Source organism: Rhineura floridana, chromosome 10 (assembly GCF_030035675.1).
Source record: "Rhineura floridana isolate rRhiFlo1 chromosome 10, rRhiFlo1.hap2, whole genome shotgun sequence".
NCBI classification, from domain to species: domain Eukaryota; kingdom Metazoa; phylum Chordata; class Lepidosauria; order Squamata; family Rhineuridae; genus Rhineura; species Rhineura floridana.
Window position 1 is genome coordinate 5692959 of NC_084489.1, and position 25702 is coordinate 5718660.

The window sequence follows — 25702 nt, forward strand, 5'->3', positions numbered from 1 at the left end:
TGAATATTATCTGGCAGCGAATGGCTGTATGATCCCATGACCAAGTGGGTAAGTAGAGGTGTTACAGCCCCTCCAAAGTTACCTTAGCTGTCCTGGTGTTACAGAGGAAAAGGCAGATGAGTCCTTAGAGAAGTTGAGAGATTTGAACCCAAAGGTTTTTGAGCAAGTTCTGTTAAATTAAAAGTGTGTGATTATGTATTTATTGACTACATTTTTATCCTGCTCTTCCTCCAAGAAGTTAAAGGAAGTGTTTGTTGTATTCCCCCCTTTATCTTCACAGCAATCGTGTGAGGTAGTTTTGGCTGAGAGATAGTGACCGATCCAAGGTCACCCAGTGAGCCTTATGGCTTAGTGAGGATTTGAACCTCGATCTTCTTGATGATCATGGTTGAACATTTTAACCATGCTGATGTTATTTCTGTGCGTCATGGGGTTTTGAATTTATTTATTTTATTTATTTATTGAATTTATTAGTCGCCCATCTGGCTGGCTGTCCAGCCACTCTGGGCGACATACAACATAGGCATACAATACCCAGACATTAAAAAACTAAAAACAATGAAGATAAAATCTAGCCAACCCCAAAAGCCTGCCTGAAGAGCCAGGTCTTCAAAGCCTGGCGGAAACTCATCATGGAAGGGACATGGTGGAGACCATTTGGGAGGGAGTTCCATAGGGTGGGGGCTGCAACTGAAAAAGCCCTCTCTCTAGTCCTCACCAGTTTGGCTGTTTTGACTGATGGGATGGAGAGAAGATCTTTTGAGGCTGATCTTGTTGGGTGGCATAGCTGATGATGCTGGAGGCGCTCCTTTAGATAGACTGGGCCGAAACCGTATAGGGATTTAAAGGTCAAAACCAACACCTTGAATTGGGCCCGGTAAGCAACTGGTAACCAGTGCAACTCTTTTAGTGTGATATGATCTCGCCGGTGGCTGCCTTTAATCAGGCGCGCCGCCACGTTCTGTACCAGTTGCAGCTTCCGGACCATTTTCAAGGGTAGCCCCACATAGAGCGCATTACAGTAGTCTAGGCGAGAGGAGACCAGGGCATGTACCACCGATGGAGCAGATGATTGGGAAGATAGGGGCGTAGCCTCTGTATCAGATGGAGTTGATACAGCTCTGCCTGGCTCACAGCCGAAACCTGAGCTTCCATGGACAGTTGGGAGTCAAGAATGACCCCGGGGCTTTGGACCTGTTCTTTCAGGTGCAATTGTACCCCATTGAGCACCAGGTCCAAATCCCCTAACCGTCCCTTGTCTCCCACGAACAGTACCTCAGTTTTGTCAGGGTTCAGCTTCAGCTTATTCCTTCCCGTCCAGCCACTCACTGATTCCAGGCACTTGGATAGGGTTTCTACAGCCAACCTGGGTGAAGATTTAAATGAGAGATAGAGCTGCGTGTCATCCACATACTGGTGACACTGCAGCCCAGATCTCCTGATGATAGTCCCCAGCTGCTTTATATAGATGTTAAATAGCATTGGGGAGAGGACGGAGCCCTGTGGCACCCCACAAGTGAGAGGCCAAGGATCCGAAACCTCATCCTCCAATGCTACTCTCTGGTGCCAATCAGAGAGGAAGGAATGGAACCACTGCAGTACAGTGCCCCCTATGCCTAACCCCTCCAGGGGATCCAGAAGGATACCATGGTCAACGGTATCAAAAGCCGCTGAGAGGTCCAGGAGGATACGTCACTGGTGTAGATTAGTGTAGAAACTTCAGAAGCATTTCATGAAAGAGGTCAAGGACACTCTATACTTATGCGAGTCAGGAGTTGACATTTGCCAAGGGGAAAGCTTGGCGGGCTCCATTCAGCCTACAGGCCGGAGGTTCCCCCATCCTTGCTGTAAGGGGACACTTGGCAGTGGGATTTCTGCTCCTGCTGCCCCCCTTGTTTTTATTAACACATGCCAGCTCTGCTTTAATTGGCTTGCTATTTGGGGCAGGGGAAAACATTACTATTTTCACTTTTGGGGACTGAGCTGTAAATTAAAACAGTGATTGACATACATTAATTTTGTGCCGTGTTTGCAAAAAAGTGGTGTGTGTGACAGCAAAAGGTGCTGGGAAACTGAAGGGAAGTAGGAGTGGGTGTTCCCCCTCCCAGTGTTGACTTGCCAATTACAAATGGCATTAAAATAGTCTGACATTAATTATCTCCAGTTATTTTAAATGTTGATTTTTCTTTAATAATTTTGCCAGTTGCATTAAGCTGTACTTTGTAATGCAGGTTGTAATACCGAATAAGAGAGCCAGTGTGGCGTAGTGGTTAGAGTGTTGGGCTATGACCTGGGAGACCAGGGTTTGAATCCCCAGACAGCCAGGAAGCTCCCTGGGTGACCTTGGGTCAGTTACTGCCTCTCAGCCTCAGAGGAAGGCAATGGCAAACCACCTCTGAATATCGCTTACCATGCAAACCCTATTCATAGGGTCGCCATAAGTCGGAATCGACGTGAAGGCAGTCCATTTCCATTTTCAATACTGAATAATTATTAATAGAGCCAAGATGTTGAGTGATTTGGAGTTGCACCCATAAACATTTCTAGTTTACATTATCTGTGATTCTTAAAACAGCTTTGTACTGCAGTGTTATCCTTGTCTTGCATGCCCTGAGGTGCAGAGAACAGTGGCTCATTTCAGGCCACTATAGTTAGTGACTAAGTTGATATTTAAACGTAGGACTTCTCAGCTTACACTACTAGCAGTTATGCTGCACCATAAGTGATGGTTCACCATTTGCAGATTGTATGCGAAAGGATGGGAAAGTAGCCTCCCTTGTTTCAACCAGAAAAAAATAACCTGTAAGCTCATCAACAGTTCTGTCTTGCATATCACATATTTTTGATTTTGTGGCTAGCATGTATTGAATATTCCAGAGGCCTAGGAGTGCCATTAAGAAAAAATATGGGCCAGATTTAGGAGTAGGTGAAATATCTATGTGACCCATGTCAGATGTGAGCTAATATTGGGCTGTGCCCAGACCTGAGATGGATCACGCCAGCAGTATCACCATCATTTTCATTGTTTTTGAAGGAGAGATACAAAGAGAGAGAGAGAAAAGGCAAAGGACAAAATGAGGAAAAGAGTTAAGTAGAAAACCACTGGGAGATAGAAAAAGAAAAGAATGACTGACGTAAGTGGTCAGCTATTAACCCATGTTGCAGGTTGTACTTAATAGAGGATTCCCTTCTTATATCTTTCTTTCATCATGTTTGGGCACTGACATGAAGATGCTCCAGCTTGTGGTGCAAAAGCGCACCACAAAAACAGCTTTAGCATCTAGCGTGAGTGCCAAGATATACCGCCCCCCGGCCCAATTTTTTCCTATTCTTTATGGAAATCTATTCTCCTGACCAGAGTTATTCAGAGTCACTGGCGTGGCTTTTGGGTGAAAACAAGTTTGTTGCTTTATTGCCTTGTGAAAATGCTTCAAGTAGTTAGATGAAAAGCTCCAGTATTACATTCAGAATATCAGTATGAGTGAGCTTCTGTGACATTTAAAAAGATCTCTGCAATACTGTTAATTTTGTTATTGGAAGTTGTACAACTCTGATGGATTAAAAGCAAAAAAAGCACCCTGACATTCTCAAAATCGGTTTGCAGTGATTGAAGCGACTCTGAAGACTAAATTTAAGACAGACAACCATGTATTAAGAGTGTGATCCTGAGGAAATGAGCAAGCCATTGATTCACATTGCAGTCCATAAGTGTTGTGTGTGCTTAACACCTCTCAGGCAAAGTCCCTTGAATAACAAAGGTGTCTTAGTTAAAGTTAATCGCAAAAACTTTCAGTTTTATTAGAGTCAAGGTGCATTGTGAATAATACAAGCAGGTGGTTGCTGCTTTTCCTTGTTAGATTTGTGTGTGTGTGGGGAGAAGGAGTTCTCACTTCAGAAAGAGAGAACAGTGCATGCACATTCAACTTCATCCCTTGTCTGGATTCTGGAGAATGTGGGGAGTTTAATAAAATTGCAGTACTGTACACTCTTCTCTGAAAAACATAACTGTGAATATATTGCAGCTACATGATTACAAAGATAATAGCATGTAGAGTTGAAATATGTGCTAGATTCTGCATTACGTTACCTAGAATGTTCATATATTCTGGGGCAGTCATCTTCAGGCTTTTGACAAGGAACCACCTTTAACAAGGCATCATCTTTAACCCCAGCCTGCAACATGAAACCCATTTTTCACTGTGTGTCTTTCTGTTGCTTTCTCCCTCTTCCTCCTCATCTCTCTATGCCCCTCTCCACCTCTTTCTTCTTTCCCCTTCTCTTTACAAAAAAAAAAAAGTAGATGTAAAAAAGACAAAATAAAATGGTGGTTGTGCCCCTCATGTGATGTACCTTATGTTGGCCTGTAACTTAGTTTGGGGTCTCAACCTAACAAAAGCCCATAATGTGTAAAGCTTCTGTGCTTAATCACTTGGAAGTGATTCTTCTATAGGCGACAAGGCAAGGGGCTATTTACAAGCTGAGTTTACATATAACTAGTTATTTACTAACATAATGCATTTAGCCTGTACATTATCATGCAGCATAGAGTATTCACATCTGGATTTGTAGCCAATCCCTAACTAGAGTTTAGGTATTCTGAAATAATACCTATCCATGGCTAAGGAACACAAATAGGGCACTGTGGGGAAATGAGTGCAGCTAAGCTAATTCAGAATGTAAACAATGGAGATAATCTTCTCAGCCGGTAGGCATAAAAATTTGATCAGGAACACATTAGGTCCTATGATTTTTACCCATTTGTTGACAGCTTGATGGCCTCCCCAATATTGTTCCAAGTTTCATTTCCCCCCTAAAGAAATGTACTGCTTTTATCAAATAATCAAGGGTTTTACAGCGTAATTTTACTCTGAAAAGTGATTATGTGAAAGTTGAGTCTACCCATTATACTGAATACCGAAGATCCATGTATATTTCCATTGTCAAAACTGCTTTCTTGAGAAATGAAACTAAACTGCTCAGAGCTTAGCTGATGGATGCTACTAAATGAGCAGCATTATCTTACATTGAACAACGTGGTGTTCATTTGGTACATTGTTTGTCTTTTGCTGACTGTCACCCCATTCATGACCCTCCCGGTCTTCATTTTTTCACCTGTTTTTTTTCTTTTTTGCCACTTTCACTCCTATAATTGCTCACCCAGGAAACTCTATTACAGTTGTTCTTTGTAGGACCTCCCTACCCCGCAGCTGAGGTAACTGGTCTTTATGTGCCTAAACAGAATAGCTGCTGTGTTCTCAGCCTCATCTGTATCAGAATCAAATGCTGAGTCCACAAACTTATCCACTGAGTATATGCAGTGGATAAAAAAGGATGACAAAGCGTCAAGGCCCCAGCTGACAAAGCGTAAAGGTGAGTTAAGCAGCACAGCGAGTCCGGCAGCAGGGCGAGGAGGCCAGGGCCCCCCACATCTGTTCCCTAACCTCAACTAAACCACAGTCTCCAACCCATTGACATAATAAACCTTAAACAAAACTATGCAGGTAAGAAGCCAGCAGGGGTGTGGGGGCTTTCCAGTGTTTTGCACCGCCTGCAGCATGTACGACTATCTGCCTGTTGGACAGAAGTCATGGGTGTGCTCACGGTACAATTAGCTCCTGGCTCTCCGGGAACGACTTCATTTCCTTGAGGCCAAGGTGGTGGACCTGGAAAAGCGGAGAGAGGCAGAGAGGTGTGTGGAGGAGGCCTTCAGGTACGTTATAGCTGTGTCCCACTCCAGCAATGATAGCTCTCCTGCTATCATGGAGAACGATGGTCTCGGGGAAGGAGAGCAACCAGCTGAGGAAGAGGGAAACAATCCCTTAGAAGGGACCCATTCCTTGGGGGATGAGCAGCTATCCTCTCATGCCGAGGATATATCTCCAGGGGGTGGAGGGATCCTTGTAGTGGGTGATTCGATCATTAGGAACATAGACAGTAGGGTGTGTGATGGGCGTGTAGACCGCAAGGTGTTTTGCCTGCCTGGTGCGAAGGTTGCAGATATCGCCTGTCGTTTAGATAGTTTGGTAGACAGTGCTGGGGAGAAGTCAGTGGTCATGGTGCACGTTGGCACCAACAACATGGGGAAATGCAGCCGTGAGGTCCTGGAAGCAAAATTTAGGTTGCTAGGTAGGATGCTGAAAGCCAGGACCTCCAAGGTGGCTTTCTCTGAAATGCTACCGGTTCCACGCGCAGGACCAGCCAGACAGGCCCAGCTTTGCAGTCTCAATGCGTGGATGAGACGATGGTGTCGGGTGGAAGGGTTTGGATTTGTTAGGCACTGGGGAACATTTTGGGACAAGCCGGGCCTGTACAAAAGGGACGGGCTCCACTTGAACCAGAATGGAACCAGACTGCTGGCACTTAAAATTAAAAAGGTAGCAGAGCAGCTTTTAAACTGACTGAGGGGGGAAACCCGACAGGAGCTGAGGAAGATCCAGTTCGGAATAAACCTCCCCCCTGGGATAAAAACCAAAGAAATGATGAAATTTTAAAAGGGGTAGGCCTAGAAGTAGGCATTGTGAGAGCAGGGGCACAGGATATAAATTCAGAAGAGCAAAATTACCACAGGCCTAACCACAAGTGCCAAAGACACTTGAAGAGAGACACTGCTTACAAGTGCCTGTACGCTAATGTTAGGAGCCTCCGAACCAAGATGGGAGAACTGGAGTGCTTGGTCTTAGAGAAGAGCATTGATATAGTGAGCATAATGGAGACCTGTGTCATGGCCCCGTCAGAGGACTCCTCAGATGAGGACGACTCGGGAGTAACAGCAGCAGACCCAGGAGCAGCAGGAGACACGGAGGAGCCTCCTGAGAATCCAGCTCCTTCTGCCCCTCAGCTGCAGAGCACCCCAGGGACAGCAGAGGCCCTGCAGCCAGACACAGACAGTGAACAGGATACTCCCCCCTCACCTGCAGAACGTAGACAGCAGAAGGTCAGGCAGAAGAGAGGCAGGCCTGTCTCCTTAAGGCCCAAACACTGAGGGCTCACACCTGCTGTCCATCCTGCTCTTTATAAGGCACACCTTGGCTGCAGCTTGTTGCTGACTGCAACGTCAGGCGTGGCTTTGTGTAGACCTAGTTTCCCTGCAGCATCTCTTTGACTGACCTCCTTGGCAATTGATCCCGGACCTCCACTGACCTCGCTTCTGGACTTCTGACTCGGCAAGTACGCTTCGGATAGGCCTGGCAGATTTACAAGCCGACTGCTGGCTAAGGACTTTCCTTCCCTGCCAAAGACCCAGGAATTTCCAGCCCCCCTGACACTGCTGATGCAGTGTAGAGCTGACAACCTGGTGGAATGGAGAAAACCAGTGGGATACGGTTATCCCTGGATATAAACTATATTGGAAGGACAGGGCAGGACGTATTGGTGGCGGAGTCGCTCTATACGTGAAAGAAGGCATTGAATCCAGCAAGCTCGAAACCCCAAAAGAGGCGGACTCCCCCACAGAATCGTTGTGGGTGGTGATACCATGCCCTAGGAGGGACTTAATACTGGGAACGATCTATTGTCCCCCTGATCAAAATGCTGAGGGAGACCTTGAGATGAGATATGAAATTGAGGAAGCATCCAAACTAGGAAATGTGGTAGTAATGGGTGACTTCAACTACCCGGACATAGACTGGCCGCATATGTGTTCCAGTCATGACAAAGAAGCAAAGTTTCTAGATATTCTAAATGACTATTCCCTAGACCAGTTGGTCATGGAACCGAGCAGAGGGACGGCAACCCTGGACTTAATCCTCAGTGGGGACAGGGACCTCATGCGAGATGTAAGTGTTGTTGAACCGATTGGGAGCAGTGACCACAGTGCTATTAAATTAAACATACATGTAAACGGCCAATTGCCAAGAAAATCCAACACGGTCACATTTGACTTCAAAAGAGGATACTTCACAAAAATGAGGGGATTGGTAAAAAGAAAGCTGAAAAACAAAGTCCAGAGGGTCACATCACTCAAAAATGCTTGGAAGTTGTTTAAAAACCCTATATTAGAAGCTCAACTGGAGTGCATACCGCAGATCAGAAAAGGTACCGCCAGGGCCAAGAAGATGCCAGCATGGTTAACGAGCAAAGTCAAGGAAGCTCTTAGAGGCAAAAAGTCTTCCTTCAGAAAATGGAAGTCTTGTCCGAATGAAGAAAATAAAAAAGAACACAAACTCTGGCAAAAGAAATGCAAGAAGACAATAAGGGATGCTAAAAAAGAATTTGAGGAGCACATTGCTAAGAACATAAAAACCAACAAAAAAAAATTCTATAAATACATTCAAAGCAGGAGACCATCTAGGGAGGCAATTGGACCCTTGGATGATAAGGGAGTCAAAGGTGTACTAAAGAACAATAAGGAGATTGCAGAAAAGCTAAATGAATTCTTTGCATCTGTCTTCACAGTGGAAGATATAGGGCAGATCCCTGAACCTGAACTAACATTTGCAGGAAGGGATTCTGAGGAACTGAGACAAATAGTGGTAACGAGAGAGGAAGTTCTAGGCTTAATGGACAATATAAAAACTGACAAATCACCGGGCCCGGATGGCATCCACCCGAGAGTTCTCAAAGAACTCAAATGTGAAATTGCTGATCTGCTAACTAAAATATGTAACTTGTCCCTCGGGTCCTCCTCCGTGCCTGAGGACTGGAAAGTGGCAAATGTAATTCCAATCTTCAAAAAGGGATCCAGAGGGGATCCCGGAAATTACAGGCCAGTTAGCTTAACTTCTGTCCCTGGAAAACTGGTAGAAAGTATTATTAAAGCTAGATTAACTAAGCACATAGAAGAACAAGCCTTGCTGAAGCAGAGCCAGCATGGCTTCTGCAAGGGAAAGTCCTGTCTCAGTAACCTATTAGAATTCTTTGAGAGTGTCAACAAGCATATAAATAGAGGTGATCCAGTGGACATAGTGTACTTAGACTTTCAAAAAACTTTTGACAAGGTACCTCACCAAAGACTTCTGAGGAAGCTTAGCAGTCATGGAATAAGAGGAGAGGTCCTCTTGTGGATAAGGAATTGGTTGAGAAGCAGAAAGCAGAGAGTAGGAATAAACGGACAGTTCTCCCAATGGAGGGCTGTAGAAAGTGGAGTCCCTCAAGGATCGGTATTGGGACCTGTATTTTTCAACTTGTTCATTAATGACCTAGAATTAGGAGTGAGCAGTGAAGTGGCCAAGTTTGCTGACGACACTAAATTGTTCAGGGTTGTTAAAACAAAAAGGGATTGCGAAGAGCTCCAAAAAGACCTCTCCAAACTGAGTGAATGGGCGGAAAAATGGCAAATGCAATTCAATATAAACAAGTGTAAAATTATGCATATTGGAGCAAAAAATCTGAATTTCACATATACGCTCATGGGGTCTGAACTGGCGGTGACCGACCAGGAGAGAGACCTCGGGGTTGTAGTGGACAGCACAATGAAAATGTCGACCCAGTGTGTGGCAGCTGTGAAAAAGGCAAATTCCATGCTAGCGATAATTAGGAAAGGTATTGAAGATAAAACAGCCGATATCATAATGCCGTTGTATAAATCTATGGTGCGGCCGCATTTGGAATACTGTGTACAGTTCTGGTCGCCTCATCTCAAAAAGGATATTAGAGAGTTGGAAAAGGTTCAGAAGAGGGCAACCAGAATGGTCAAGGGGATGGAGCGACTCCCTTACGAGGAAAGGTTGCAGCATTTGGGGCTTTTTAGTTTAGAGAAAAGGCGGGTCAGAGGAGACATGATAGAAGTGTATAAAATTATGCATGGCATTGAGAAAGTGGATAGAGAAAAGTTCTTCTCCCTCTCTCATAATACTAGAACTCGTGGACATTCAAAGAAGCTGAATGTTGGAAGATTCAGGACAGACAAAAGGAAGTACTTCTTTACTCAGCGCATAGTTAAACTATGGAATTTGCTCCCACAAGATGCAGTAATGGCCACCAGCTTGGATGGCTTTAAAAGAAGATTAGACAAATTCATGGAGGACAGGGCTATCAATGGCTACTAGCCGTGATGGCTGTGCTCTGCCACCCTAGTCAGAGGCAGCATGCTTCTGAAAACCAGTTGCCGGAAACCTCAGGAGGGGAGAGTGTTCTTGCACTCAGGTCCTGCTTTCGGGCTTCCCCCAGGCACCTGGTTGGCCACTGTGAGAACAGGATGCTGGACTAGATGGGCCACTGGCCTGATCCAGCAGGCTCTTCTTATGTTGTTATGTTCTTAATTGGATCCTGACAGTTAGTCGCACTTAGGTCCCATTGAAACATATAAAAAATTAGTCATAACTGATGCCTCATTTTTTTTTTTAGTGAGGCCTCTGTAACTTATTTGGGCTGGGTCCAGTCCATATATATTTTTTAAATGTTCTAAGGAGGAGGTTGCAGTATAAAATTGGTATCGTATACTCATGAAAACTGAACTTCAAGTTTGCAGTTCCATTATCTACAGTTAAGGCTGTAAGTTAACATTTGTAGCATACACTTTCTCCAAGGAACTCAGGATATGTTACTTTTTTGTACTCCGGAATCAATTCATTCCTGAATATAGAGTATATCATTTTGTTGACAGTGTGTATGTGGCTTTTGGTCACCATATGCACAAGAACAAGGGCCTAGTTGGGACTGGACTGAATGGCTTTTGCCAGCAAAACCTGCCATTTCTTGATGTCCGTGCTGTTCATGAATGACAGGGCTCATGTGTTCTTAAGAAGCAGTTGTGAAATCCCTGGCTGAATTTTTCAGCAGTGGCTGATTTAATCTAGACATTCTGGAAACACTTCATATAGCTATTATCTTTTGACACCCTTCTGAAGACATGGAGGACAAGCTGCGCAATTTCATTGTTTGCTCAGAAGATCGTCATGGCTGTGGCTTTTTTGGATGCTTCTCACTCGGCAGTATACCACTTCAGGTCCTGTAGATGTCTTTTTATCGCACTTGAATTTCTTTTCATATTCATGTCTTATTTTTCATTTCACTTTTAATTAGTTTCATTATATTTGATGGCAAATGTTTAGTTTATCTCCACTGTTAATAGCCTAATTGTTTCTCTTGCCTTAAGTAATATCTCGTTAACTTTATATGCCATCTTTTCCACATCATCTGCAGAATTAATTTCCTGTGCATGGAGTTTTATTTAGTCTGCAGCATTTTCCCCAAAACTTTCCTAATTAGCATTTTTATAGCTGCATTGAGTTTTTCGTTAAGAATTAAGCTTCTGAGGAGACTTAATAAAATAAGTATTATCGGTTGATTATCTCTTTTTAACACTTCTACAAAGCCAGAAATTGGTTTTGGGGGAGATGCTTGCAGAATTAATAGACAGTTTTAAAAAATGTGGCAGAGAAATACTGGGAATCTGAAAATAGTTATTTTATAGTAGTATATTAATATATTCTGGTTGCCTGATTGAATAGAATATGTGTTTTTCAGGGAAATTTTGTATGTTTAGGCATTTAATTTGTAAGTGTTTTAGGGCTGTTTTAAAAATTGGATTTGTCAGAAGAAATTATATTTCCTAGGACTGCAAACAGATGTTGCTTATGAATAGGCTTCATCAGTTGGAATTATCTTGGTTATTAAAATCTCATGGTGTGTAGACACTGGAGCAAGTGCCAGCCCAAAGCTCTACCATCATAGTAATCTAAGCAGGGGATTGTGGAGCTAACTAGCATGATGGCACCCTCAGTATAGATATCCATGTTGGCATTATATCATGCCTGCAAAGTGAGCTACTGCAATTCAAATTCACTGGGTCACCTCACGTTCTTGTACTGCGTGTGGGGAAGGGGAAAAAATCTTAACAATTCATTGAATTCAAGAAGAATATTGCAATGTTCATTTGGGAAAAAAACCTCTTTGAGAAATGCTGCTATTAAACATTTTTCAAACCTTAAGTGCTTTGTGAGGTTAAATGAAACTAGCACTTATACAACAGAGAAGCCTTCATAGGTTCATAGGAATTCTTTAACTTTCATCTGACACCTCTTGTGCTTTTTCAGTTTTCTTCTCCTTTCAAAAATGTTTATCATTTAGAGCTTTATCACCAAGCAGTTTATGTGGCATGAATGTGTGACCCTTTAAAACAGTGGTGTTCTGAATTGGCAGCTACCCATTTCCATAATACACATTTTATGAAGAAATATTGATGGTCAGCCCCCTGCAAATCAAATTCACTGGGAGACCCCCGGTTCTAGTGTTATGAAGGAGGGAGAGAAAAAACCCTCTGCATCAGTTCTCTGCATGTGAACTGGAGAAGAAAGCATACTGAAGTAAACACTTCCCTTTGGATCTGTCTGCATCTATTAGTAGCTGATTTTAAAAACACTTCCCTTGGGATCCTTCTGCATCTATCAGTAGCTGTCAGTGCCATTAGCCATGGGTCATAATTCTGGATCATCATGCAGGAATGAGATGGGGAGGTACCATGCATTGGTTACTTACATCCTTCCTGAATGGGAGAACCCCAAATGTGGTGCTGCTGAGTCCACTCCTCCCCCCACCTTTGCACCAACCTTGTTGTTTTGGACAGTGGGATGCCTTGGCTTTGGTGCCTTGGATGACATTGTGCTTCACCTCAGTTCTGAAGTGGAGGCTTTGTTTTGTTTATTTTCTGAAGTTTTGGATGACTGCTGTATTCACTATAATGGGAAAATCAACAAACACCCTTTACATTTTTAGTTTTAAGTGAAGTTGGATGAAATATGTAGACACGCTGGCCCCTTCTAAGGGGATGAAATCTGCCAAATTTCAGACAATCTGCCTGTGGTGAAGACAATGTGTCTTGACATTTTGGGGGGGGCAGGGAGGGGAGAGAACTGATCTGACTTCCTTTACTGTCTCTAGCACCCACTTCAGAAACTGTCCAGGGCTATGCTAGATTTATCATACTCCTATTTCATTCTTGACAAAGTAGATAATGTTTATGAAACTGTGCACTAATGTACTTTGTGGTACATGCTACACCCGTGTGTGTATATATATATTATAGTTGCACAACAACGAACACAATGAGTTAGCGAGTTACTATATGATTGTGCATGTGCATACCCTATTAATAGAATTAATATTAAATCAAATTCAACTAGGGCTGGGATGGGGGTGAAAGGAAGTAACTTTAGCTAATTACTAACAACGCAGATTAGATTCAAGACAGCCACAATCAACAGCAAGATTAAATAAAATTGGATGCAAAGAATTGGAAATTATGTGTCTGTAATAAGAAAGGAAAGAACAAAAGGAAGCAAGGCAGGAAGCACACAACCAACCACCAACTCTACAAAATAAGAGTCGCTGCTCCTAAGAGAGTCAACTAGCAAAGAGCAGTTAGAACATTATTATTTTTTAATGTGTGCTTTCTACATTCCTACCAAGTTTCTCTCAAAAGCATTGTGATTTTAAGCAAAAAGGATATCGCTGGTAAATTCTTTCTCCCTTTCCCCCCTCTTTTCCCCTTCTCAACCAGCATTTTCTAGAGGGATTGGAGACACATAGGAGGGTCAAAAATATATCAAATTGGACAGAAGAAAAAGCAAGAACATCCTTCTGAACAGGGCTGGCACCAGGTATGATTGGGCCCTTGGGCACCAGCCTGCCCTGGGCCTGTGGTGCTGTAGCCCAACGCTCCTCCATAAAGGTGACATGGGGCTAATAAGCCTGCCCATGTGTCCCATCTACCTCTCGTGTGGTATGAATGACTTGTGTGTGTATTGCGCATGCCTGCCATCAACCCAGATGGCAGCGGGGGCGTCAGCTTCTTAGGGAAGCCCACACTGCCATCTTGGGTAATGGCATGCATGCACACGCAGTGCACACGGCATTCACACTGACAGGAGAGGTAGGTGGGGCGTGGATCCCGGATTATTGAAGCCTGCGTTGTCTGTATTGGGGGGTACCTGGCAGTTCTCTTTCCGCGATCCGAGGCAGGGTCGGGTTGCAGGACCGAACACTGCTATGCATCGTGGAATGGGAGCACCACCCTCCCACCTGCCATCCCCTCTGGGCTGCAAGGGCCATCGGCCAGGGCACAACTTGGCTGCTATCTGGTGCCGGCCCTGCTTTTGAATCTCTGAGATAAGCCTCAGGACCAGCCCTCTGCCTCAAGCTGCTTCGGACCTGAGTTGCTTCAGACCTTGAAGTCATCCAAATATGCTTTGTCGGTCTAGTCATGTTGAAGCTTTTGCACAGCTCTAGTTAGCTTAGGTCTTCGCCTTTTCAGTAGAGATCTGATCCTAGTCTGCGTCTGTGTTGGAATTGCTTTTGAAGATGATTTTAAAGCTTTTTTAAAAAGATGCTTTGTTTTAATATATTTTAAAGTCTGTTTTTACTGTTTTGCTTGCCGCCCTGGGCTTCTTCTGGGAAGAAGGGTGGGATACAATTTAATAAATAAATAACACTTTGTACTTGTGTTGCCTTTTCACCTGAATGGGGCTACAGTTGAAGTGTGTTTTAATATTACAATTTCACTTGGAATTTCTATTCAGAAACTAAATAGACTAATTTTTAAACTAGAAAACGTGGCTTCTTGATGACTGTGTGCATGTGGGGATGGGGGATAAGTTTTGGGGAATTGAGGAGTGGTGTAAAGAGGCCCCTTCCTGTCAGATTTGCCTCCTGTTAAGTTGAAAATGTGGCAAGGCAAGAGTCTGTAGCTAATGCAAGAAGCAGCAAAACCGGTCTTTCTTTCTTTCTTTCTTTCTTTCTTTCTTTCTTTCTTTCTTTCTTTTTGATTGATTGATTGATTGATATCCTGCCCTTCCTCCCGGCAGGAGCCCAGGATGGCAAACAAAAGCACTAAAAACTTTAAAACATCATAAAAACAAATTTTAAAACACATTAAAACAAAACATCTTTAAAAACATTTCTTTAAAAAAGCTTTCAAAGCATCATCTAAGATTAAAAACATTTTTTAAAAAAGGTTTAAGAACATATTAAAAAGCAATTCCAACACAGACGCAGGCGCTCTCTTGCAAGAGCAAGCCTAATTTGCAAGCCTTTACTGGGGTTATGGAGTACCTTATGATAGGCTTGTGGTAGGCTTGATGTCAAAATTGTGCAGCACTTTCAAAGTGCTTTGCAAGCCATGTGCTTGGTCCTTAGAAGCACTGAGGGCAGCACTTCCAAAATGCCCCAAAACCAGGTGGTTGTAGATTCAGGATCTATCCCTTTGCTCTTTGCAAACTGCTTTAGGTTCTTTTCATAGAAGATTCTGTAGAATGTAGGCAGTAGTTATGAGCAAAGGGAAAGAATAAGTTTTTTTGTTGAACCCATGCATGTTTTAGCAGCTGTCTGCTTTTCACTCTTTGAAAGAGCTGAAATAAATATAGAAATAAAGAAAGTGAATCTTTTTGACAAGAGTGAAATGTGATGTGGGGAAGAATGGTTTAGTTTTCATTCCCTGTAATGCACTCATATAATTCCTGAGCTTTGAATATTCAAAGCTTTTGTGTGTGTACTATAAATACTGCCAAAGATTTCAACACCAGTTTCAATGCACATATGTATATGTTTAAAATAATTAGACACGTCTCATTTCAAGATGTCATAAAACAGGCGGGGCGTTGTTCACTTTGCATCTCACACTTTTCTCATCAGAGTGAGCCCATGATGCTTGTTAGCTGAACATCCGCATAGCGAAATGAAAATGTAAATATATTCATAGCTGTCACCACAATGGTCTGATTCTTGAAAAAGCTCCTTATATATTTACATCTCAAGAAAATTTACCACGTATAGAGCTATGTGTCTCTGGGTGAATTACCGTTTGGAGCTTCTTGAAGTGACACCTAATGCAGGTTCTAATGAATACTTAGGACATGGAGTAGAACAGGGATTGCCAACCTGTTCCCAGTTGATGCCATGATGCCTATGAAGGTGGTGCTCCCAGCAGGTAACCCAGAATCTCAGCTTTCATTTTTATACGAAGTAAGTCTCTAGATCTTCTAGAAAGACAGTTTTGAGGCAAAATGTGCAGGTACCTTTCTAAGCAATTTCTTTTTTTCTTTTTTTCTTTTTTTTAATAATTTTTATTCAAATTTTTCCAAAAACAAACAAAACAAAGTCAAAAAGACATAACAATACATCAACAAAAAATGAAAATAAAATAGTTGACTTCCGATTTGTCGCAGATCAGCTATAAGTATATAATATACATCAAACCTGTCCCTTAATGTATACATACAGAGTCCCTTTTCTCCATAGGCTGTCTTAATTAATCGTCAAATCCCAGTATCATCATTTTATTTTGATCTTTCAACAAAAAGTCTAAGAGAGGTTTCCATTCCTTAAGAAATGTATCTGTCGATTTTTCTCTAAGTAAACATGTCAATTTATCCATTTCTACTAAGTCCATTAATTTCAATAACCATTCTTCCATTGTTGGTGTTGATTCCATTTTCCACTTTTGTGCATATAATAATCTTGCTGCCGTAATCATATATAATATTATTCTTCCATATTTCTTTTCTATTTGTTTATCCATAAAACCCAATAAAAAAATTCTGGTTTTGACTGAATATTTATCTTTAGAATTTTTTGCATCTTCCTACCTATCTGTGCCCAAAATGATTTTGCCTTTTTACATAACCACCACATATGATAAAATGATCCTTCTTGTTGTTTACATTTCCAACAAACATTAGAAACATTACTATACATTTTTGACAACTTTTCTGGAGTCATGTACCAACGGTACATCATTTTATAAAAATTTTCTTTAAGATTATAGCATAGTGTAAATTTCAAACCTTTTTTCCACATATTTTCCCATTGATCCATTTGTATGTTATGACCAAAATTTTTTGCCCACTTTACCATACTCTTTTACTTGTTCTTCCTCCATATCCATTTTCAATAAGAGTTTATACATTTTCGCAATTATATTTTCATCATTTGTACACAATCCTATTTCAAGCAATTTCTGTGAAATGAGTAAGCCGAGCTGCTCCTGCCTGCCACTGTTATTAGCCAATGAGTGAAGTCGGGTCTGTGGTTGATAAGTGAGTTGTTTGGACACCAGGCAATAGGAATCCCTTTGGTCCTAAAGAGTTGCTGTTTCTCCTCTCTTTAGTGCACTTTTCCTGCTTCTGTTTCTCCCCCCCCCCGAACCTTCTGTGATGTTCCTGTATTAATGTATATATGGTAAGTGCTGTTTGTATAGGAGATACATGGTAAGTGGAATGAAAGAGGAGGGGGGAGTAAATGGGCAGTAGAATGCTGGATGATTGGCTGAGTGTTTAGAATGGCTGAGAGTATAAATGGAAGGATGACAGTTAAATCTGGGTGGACGTGAGTGGGTTGTTTTGGTGGGTTTTTGAGAGGAGATTGTGTGAAGAGTTGGTGGATGTGAGGAGAGTGTGGAGTTCGGATTAATACTAAGACAAGTACCAGAAATAGATGAAACCATATGCTTATGTGCCTTTATAAAGTAATCTTGTTATCTCTGTTATTTAATAAAAACTATATTTGGTTTACCGAAGGCCTGATCCTTGGCTGGGGTTATACAGACCAGAAGGGAGGGCAAGGTGCTTACCAAGGCTGAAGGGAAACTGTAACAATTGGTGGCAGCGGTGAAGGGAAGAATATAACACCACAAGTATTCAGAGCAAACCAGGATCGTATGCTTTATATATAAAGATCAAAGGGATTGGGGACAGCTTAAGCACTCAGTCACAGAGGTAACCTGATAGAGAGACTCAGGCAGAGTCTCTGGGAATACTGGTTATAGGACGTGACTGGTGGTGCTGCCTAGCAGGGGGATCTGTTGAGATCTGTGCTACAGCGGGGAGAGAAACCAAAAAAAAGGACAGTCCAGACTGGTGGAGTCCCTGGTGGTGCCTAGTGACAGGCAGTAACCACGAGCAGGTAGGAACCTGACAGGGAGAGCCAGGGAAGGGCGTCACACCTTCCTTTTCCCCTAGTAACCAGGACACATCTTTCCTGTGCTGCATTCACCTGAGATCAGGTAGTGCCTACAAATTATTTTCTGCAAATACTACTACACAATAAGTGTGGGTGAATGTTAAAAGAATCCCCATCCCCCCCCCCCGAAAGCAAACGTGAAAACCTTGCAGAGAGGCTTAGACATGTCTCTTGCTTTGCAGGAGCTAAAGACCAGGAACTCATTAAGAATAATTCACTGTATAGTTAGGTTACAGTACAGTGGTATGTAAGTCTACTCAGAAGTAAGTCTCTTTGTGTTTAATGGGGCTTACTTCCAGGTAAGCGGGTACAGGATGGCAGCGCCTTTGATTTAGGGTTGACATTGGGGGAAAATAGGGTCCTTGTGCTTTCAACAGCTGCATGGCAGGTGGAAATACAAGTCAGGCCTCTTCTAGTATGAAAATGCAAGTATGAGAAAAGCATCACCATGACTGCTCTCTAATTTTGTGTTATGCCATGCCCCCATGTCAGCCATTATGTGACTGGTGCCCCCAGCACTCTCTCAACATTTGAAATATGCCCTCTGGTCTAAAACGGTTGGTGGCTTCTGAAGTAGAAAGTCAAACTTAAAGGTGGTGGCCTTTCTTCTTGCTTCCTGTGTTGACAGGGGCATGTTGTCAGGATCTAGGGCCAAACTAGATGTACCATTAAATGTGTTTTTTGCATTTAACATACACAATTTAAAAAATGCAAATAACTGCCAAGGGATGCTCAGAATTATCATGTTTGCAGCAGGTGGGGAATTTAATCCCTTCTTCTTCTCTGAGCCAAATGAAGATTACTTCTGCAAAGTCGCTATTTGCATTGGAAGGAAAGCTGCTATTGGTGCCAAAACTGTGCCTCAAGAACTCTCACCAAAGAAACCAAGTCCAGACCTCCATGCAGACAGTAGACATGGTTCCAGCTGTCAAGCAGAACATGTCAGGTAAAATAGTCCAGTGTTAAGAAACCAGACCAGGGAGTTGGTCTTTGTGAATCTCAATTTTGGAAAAAAAACTTCTCGGAGCACAGTGAATCTGAAACACAAACCCAAAATGTTAGACATGAGATGAACAAAGTGACGTTGTTACACTTCTAGATGGTACAGAAGTCACTGGTATTCTCAATGGAATAAAATATTTAGAGAGGGTGGTTGCCAACCATATCCTCTTGGAGAAGACAGATTTTCTAGATCCATTTCAATTGGGATTCTGGCCTGGGTTTGGTACGGAAACTACCTTGGTCACCCTGTGCGATGACCTGGGTCAGGAGAGAGACAAGGAGAGAGTGATTCTGTTGACCCTCCTTGATCTTTCAGCAGCTTTCGATACCATCTGACCCTTGTATCCTTCTAGGGCGGCTGTCCAGGTTGGGTATTGGGGGCACCGCATTGCAGTGGTTCCTTTCTTACTTGGATGGCTGGCTCCAGAAGGTGGTTCTTGGGGAGGATTGCTTGGCTCCGTGGGCTCTCTAGTGTGTGGTCCCACAGGGGTCGGTTCTGTCTCCCATGCTGTTTAACATCTACATGAAACCGCCGAATGGGATCATACGGAGTTTTGGAGTGCATAGTCATCAGTATACTGATGACACAGCTCTATTTCTCCTTTCCATCTTCTGCAGGTGAAGCAGTGGGTGTGCTGAATCAGTGCTTAATCACGATAATGGACTGGATGAGGGCCAGTAAACTGAAGCTTAATTCAGACAAGACTGAGATGCAGTTGGTGGGCGGATCCTCTGACTGGCTGAGTGATGTGCTCTAGATGAAGTCACACTCCCTCTGAAGGAATGGGTTCATAGTTTGGGGGTTGTCCTGGATGCACTGCTGGCATTTGAGGCACAGGTGGTGTCAGTGGTGCGGAGTGCCTTCCATCAACTTATGCTGGTTGTCCAATTGCGACCCTATCTGGACAGGGATAACCTGGCTATAGTAATCTGTGCTCTGGTAACCTCAAGGTTGGATTATTGCAATGGACTTTATGTGAACTGCCTTTGAAAACAGTTCAGAAGCTTCAGTTAGTGCAGAATGCAGCTGCCCGATGGTTGGATTCAAGACAAACAGAGCATATAACAGCTATCCTGTTCCAATTGCACTGGGTGCCTGTACACCTCCGAGCCCATTTCAGACCCTTAGATCTTCCTCTGAGGCCCTTCCCCAGGTCCCCCCTCTGAGGAAGGCTTGGAGGGTGATGACAAGGGAGATAGCATTTTCAGTTGTGGCTCCCCGTCTGTGGAATATGCTCCCAAGTGAGTTCCATCTGGTGCCTTCGTTGTCATCTTTTTGGCACTAGGTAAAGAAGTAACTTTTCTCTCAGGCATTTGATAGACTGAGATGATGTTTTGTCTTAATATGCTGCCAAACCTTCCTGTAGCTGCGTGGAGGTGCTATTGCTCTTGTTTTGCTCTTGTTTATTGTTACGTTTTTATACTGTGTTTTGTTTTAACAACTAATAAATCTATTATTATTATTATTATTATTCTTTAATAATATTCAAATTCAAAGATTTTATTGCAGGCCATAGGCCATCACAATCAACATATAAAACAGAAAGACAACATCAGCATAACAAATTGACAATTACAAATTTAACTTTATATTAAAATTGATTAAAAGCATAAAATGACTTAGAAAGACTGTGTAAAACTATACAAAATACAAAACTCTAGCCAACCTGAACACCAAATTTAACTAGATATTTAGCTCTCAGATTTTGAGCTGCAAGGGCATAGTAGGCCACTTGATAGGTGGTCCAGTAATCGTTATCAGCTAAAAGATAAGAAATACGTTGATTAACCATTCCAGGACCAATCTGGTTAATTAATATGTCAAGAAATCTAGATCTAGGGTGCTCGTAAATTGGGCATTCAAATAAGTAGTGGATCAAGTCTTCTACTTTCCCACCTTGGCAAATACAGAGTCGCTGATCATATGGAATGTTTTGATAGCGCCCAGTTAGCATAGCACTGGGCATGGTTTGAAATTGCAGGGCAGTGAAGGCCTGTCTTAAATGGATTGGTAGATGGTAAGTTAGATAGTTTGCCCTTTTATGATCCAGTTTAAAAAGTCCATACCATCTAGAAAACTTGGAGTTAGAAATTTTCAGGTCGTCCAGCCAAGAGCAGTGGTATGTTAACTGTTCGTGGATATTATACTTATATAGTACTTTAATAGACATTGTTGGAATGTGGTATTCAGCAAGGATCGCCCGGAATTTAGAGGACCAAAAATTATCATGTATAGCCACCTCAAAACAAGTCTTCGCCAAGATCTTAGAGTTTGAGTTAGATAAAGTTGTCCAGTATGACATTAGAGATTTATGTATTCGAGCGCAAACTGGGAGAAAATCAGTTTCAGTTCTTAAAAAAGCTGCAGGCGTGCCAGGGGGTAGGCAAAGAAGGCGTCTCAAAAAGTTATTTTGGATCGTTTCTAGTTGTGTTAGAGAAGGGGCTATCCATCCCCAGATTGCTGCTCCATAGGTAATCTGTGGGATTACCTTACTTTGAAAGATTTTTAGGGTGGGGGCCACAAGGTGACCCCCCGAAGTCCTGTAGAATCTGAGAATTTTCCCTACCTCTCTCACAGCTGTTAGTTTAGTGGCTAACAAGTGTTTTGTCCAAACAAGAGTATCTTGGAAATGTATACCTAGGTATTTGAAAGACCGGCATTGTTCTATTGCATAAGATCCAATAGACCATTTGAATTTGAATTTATTATTATTATTATTATTAATAAATCTGTAAAGTAACCCTTTGTTAAGTAATTACGAAACTGAGTAGAATCCAGAGAGAAGTGATTAATTAATTATTGTATGTGCAAATGTATTTTACTCTGAAATGGAAAACCTGTTGCTGCTGCAGATGATGTAGATCGGAGGAGGCAAATCAGCATTCCATAATCAAATAATTCAGATATGCCCTATATCAAGAATAGCGATAAAACTACAAAAGTTAGCAACATTTGCTTTAAAAATATAAAGCAGATCTCTGCTGGGGCAAAATGGTTAAAAACATGGGGCAAAATTCAGCCCTAGGCATGAATAACCAAATCTCCCCTTTGGTTTCCTTGCTTATATTGGTGCTGAGCGCATGCCTCTGGAGTGGTATTTTAGCATTTTGATTAAGTGATAATGAGGGGAACAAAATGTAGCACAATAACTTTTGAGTTGTAATACAAGAAAATGTATTCCAGACAGGCACTTCTTGTTCTCAAAGATCTGAAACTTACGTTTTATAAATCAGAAATAATTTCTAATGTGCATATATACTGGCTTTTAATAGCTTGAGAGAATCAAGTAAAAAGTTCAATTTTCTTTTTAATTGGTTCAAACAATTTTCTGTGGCATGAATAAAAAAACAGAAGGTGCAACCCACATGCTAGTGAATGCAAAAGCATATACAGTCCCTTGCAAAAGTAATCAGACCCCTGACCAATGCTCTCATATTTTGTTGTTGTTATGTGCCTTCAAGTCGATTAGAACGTATAGCGACCCTATGAATCAGCGACCTTCTTTGGATACTCTGTTCATAGGTTTTTCATGGTAAGAGGTATTCAGAGGTGGTTCACCTTTACCTTCCTCTGCTCTCATATTACTGAATTACAAATGGTACATTGTAATTTTGTTCTGTATGGTATTTTATTTTGAAACACTGAAACTCAAAATCAATCATTGTAAGGTGACGTTGGTTTTATGTTGGGAAATGTTTGTAATAGCCATAAAAACTGGTACCTGGTAAGTGCTGCAAGAACTGGGACCCACTGCCTGACCCTGAATCCAGAGAGAGGCAGCAGTCAATCTTGCAGCCTCTTGCATCAGCTCCTGCCTAGGTCAGGGGGCATAAAAGCCCAGCTGCTCTTGGGCAGTGGGTTTGCTGCTGGCAGGGTTGCCACCGAAGGGGTGTCACCAACTGTGATCTTCCTTTGGGGAGCCCCTTACGGAATTCCAAGGGTGAGGGTGCTACCCCTTTTATTAATTTATTATAAAATGTTCACGCCTGCTGAAGACTTTCCTCTCTCAACAATCCTTTTAAGTAGAGACCTTATCCCAGTCTGCATCTGTGCTGGAAGCTTTTTAAAAAAGATGTTTTTAATAATGTTCTATTTTAATATGTTTTTAAAAGGTTTTGTTTTAATATATTTTGAAGTTTTTATGATGATTTAGAATGTTTTTAGTGTTGTTGTTTGCCGCCCTGGGTTCCTATTGGGAGGAAAGGCGGGATATAAATGTAATAATAAATAAATTGCTAAATTGGCCCAATTTACACTCGCTCTTATTGTTACGCAGAGGGGCAAAGAACTTTGAACTGAAACATAGCCATCCTTCAAAATTCACACATATCTGAATGTTTCAGTGCTCTCCAACCCAAAGGTGTTTACAAAAATGCATATATTAGGGGGAAAATGTTAAAAAAATGAATATATGAGTGAAAATAACATACAACAATGTGCTATATTAGGAGAAATTGCTTGCTCAAATGTATGCTTTAGTCAGAACTGCACATAAACATGTTTTTGTTAGGAGAAATTCACACTAAAATGCTGAAGAATTCTCATGAAGATTTTTTTCAAAAATTGCAAATTTTTGCAGACATGTGGAGAACTGAATTTAAGATAGGAAAAAATGAGAGATCCTTCCATCCCTATTTGTAGATAAATCCATATAACTGCAGTCCTACATGTATTGAACATTTATATATGAAAATGTTTTGAGGAGGAAGGAGCTCTACAAAAAACCCAAGGAGTTTAAAAGAGTATTTGAACTTACATGATTCTTGAAACATGGTACACCTCATTCCTTTTTCGGGATATTGTGTATTGTAATACACAGAAGTGCACTGAAAATATACATGTGGGGAAGGTTGCTTTTGCAACAATGCTTTCCAGCCTCCTCCTCCCACTTTAATACAGTGGGTCCCCTGGAAAGGCTTTCCTGGTATTTGGTAAACACTCGGGGAAGCTCTGGGCTGTGATTTCTATGGTTTTTCAGTGGAAATGTTTGCAGCCCCATGTCAAAAAGTCATCATCAATATAATCTCTTTTTATTAACTTTGCAATCTAACTAATATTTTTGTAAGTTTGTAACACCAATGACAGATGGCACTGTGACTTGTGGCACTGTGAGCTATAGTGCAATGTACAGTGTGAACTACAGCGGATGGTAGAGAGTGGGACACTGAACACATCCTGAGGGAGCTGCGGAGCAACAGGCTGAGGCAGCTCCAGGAGGCCTTAGCATTGCTACCGTGAGGCCTCCACAGCAGGGAGCTTGGTGGCCTGTGTGTGTGAACCTTGGTGACCCATGGGAGGGAATGAGAGCACCAGGGCACATGGAAGAGTGAGCAGGCAGAGGGTGGGTGGTGGCCTGGGTGAGCTGCTGAGCAGTAGGCCAGATCACCTCTGCCAGATCTCAGTATCGCTACTACAGCGCATGCACAGGAGGAAGCTTAGTGATCCATTGGTGCAGCAGAAGGAGAGGAGGAAGCTTGGTAATTAGGGAGGGGAGGAGAAAAGTTGGCACCCTATCTAGGGGGGAACTTGGTGACCTATTTGGGGGGAGAAGAGGAAGCTTTGTGACCTGTGGGGGGGAGACGGGAGGAGGCTTGGTGGCCTGTGGTAGGGGGCCGTGGTGATCCATGGGGGAGGAGGAGGTTTAGTGACCTGTAGGGTGGAATGGAAAAGGAGGCCTGGGGCAGGGATAGGCTTAGTGACCTTGAGGAAAGGGGGAGGAGCCTTGGCAACCTGCGGGTTGGGGAGGGGTTGGCATGCAAAAGTGCACAGGGGCATCGCCCTTAGTTTAATAACATTTAGCTTTTAGATAGCATTTTAGATGCAGGGTAGGGAGAAAGTAGATCAAGATGTACTGGTAGATGTCTGGGTGATTTGCAGAATATCAGTGAGGATTCCTGACTTACAATTGCTTAGCAATGGCAAGAACAAAATGACACACTCACATCAGATTATTCTACTGAAAAAAAATAAAGCTGTGGGGGTGGTAATCAGGAGTGAAGTAATGTTACCAATTACAGAAATGAGGGAGGTATCAACAGGAAAAAAAATCATAAGGGGGGAATCCAAAAATAGCTCTATGAGGACTGAGCGTGCTCAATGGGCACAGAATGTTAATGTTTTTTATTTGTTTTAGACAATTTATACATTTATATTTATAATATTTTATATAATTTATATTCAGATGATACTCTAAGCAGTGTACAGTGTAAGCTAAAAGATCTTAAGCAGCCAATACAAAAAACCCTAAGCAATCTATAAAATACGATTGATAACTGAACAGAACACCCACATTAGTATCAACATTTAGTATAAACATTGCATATAAAAATGAACTACAAAAAATACAAGAAAAAATCATAACAAACATGGTAGACTGAACAAAATATCCTCTAGGTTTCAAGAAAAAAATACAAATCCAGTTAAACACAACCATATTTTAAACATGATAGATTAGACAAAGGAAATCAACGCTGACCTGAACTACTGGGAGGAAGGGCAGGATATAAATTTAATAAATAAATAAAACTAATGTCTTAATCACTATATAATAAAAAAGCAAAGCAATTAGAACCACCATCCCCTTTTATAATGACAGTTTCATCTAACTACAGTTTACAGTTTACTCAAGCACAACCTTTCAAGTTCAATACTCTCATTCTAAACCAATGCAGTCAAGCTTATTATTTTAGCACTCCTCAAAACGCCCTGCAAGCACTACATAATTCAGTCTCATATCCTAAATACAGCAGCACACTCACACGTACACACCATGAGAACTACTCAAATCTGCATACATACAAATAAGCA

The 25702-nt window shown here is 42.0% G+C and overlaps 1 protein-coding gene across 9 annotated transcripts in view; it reads left to right on the forward strand.

The window, feature by feature from the left end:
- The window catches only part of TPK1 (thiamin pyrophosphokinase 1), a 443206-nt gene that overhangs the window by 5590 nt on the left and 411914 nt on the right, over window positions 1–25702 (forward strand). The window lies entirely within an intron of this gene.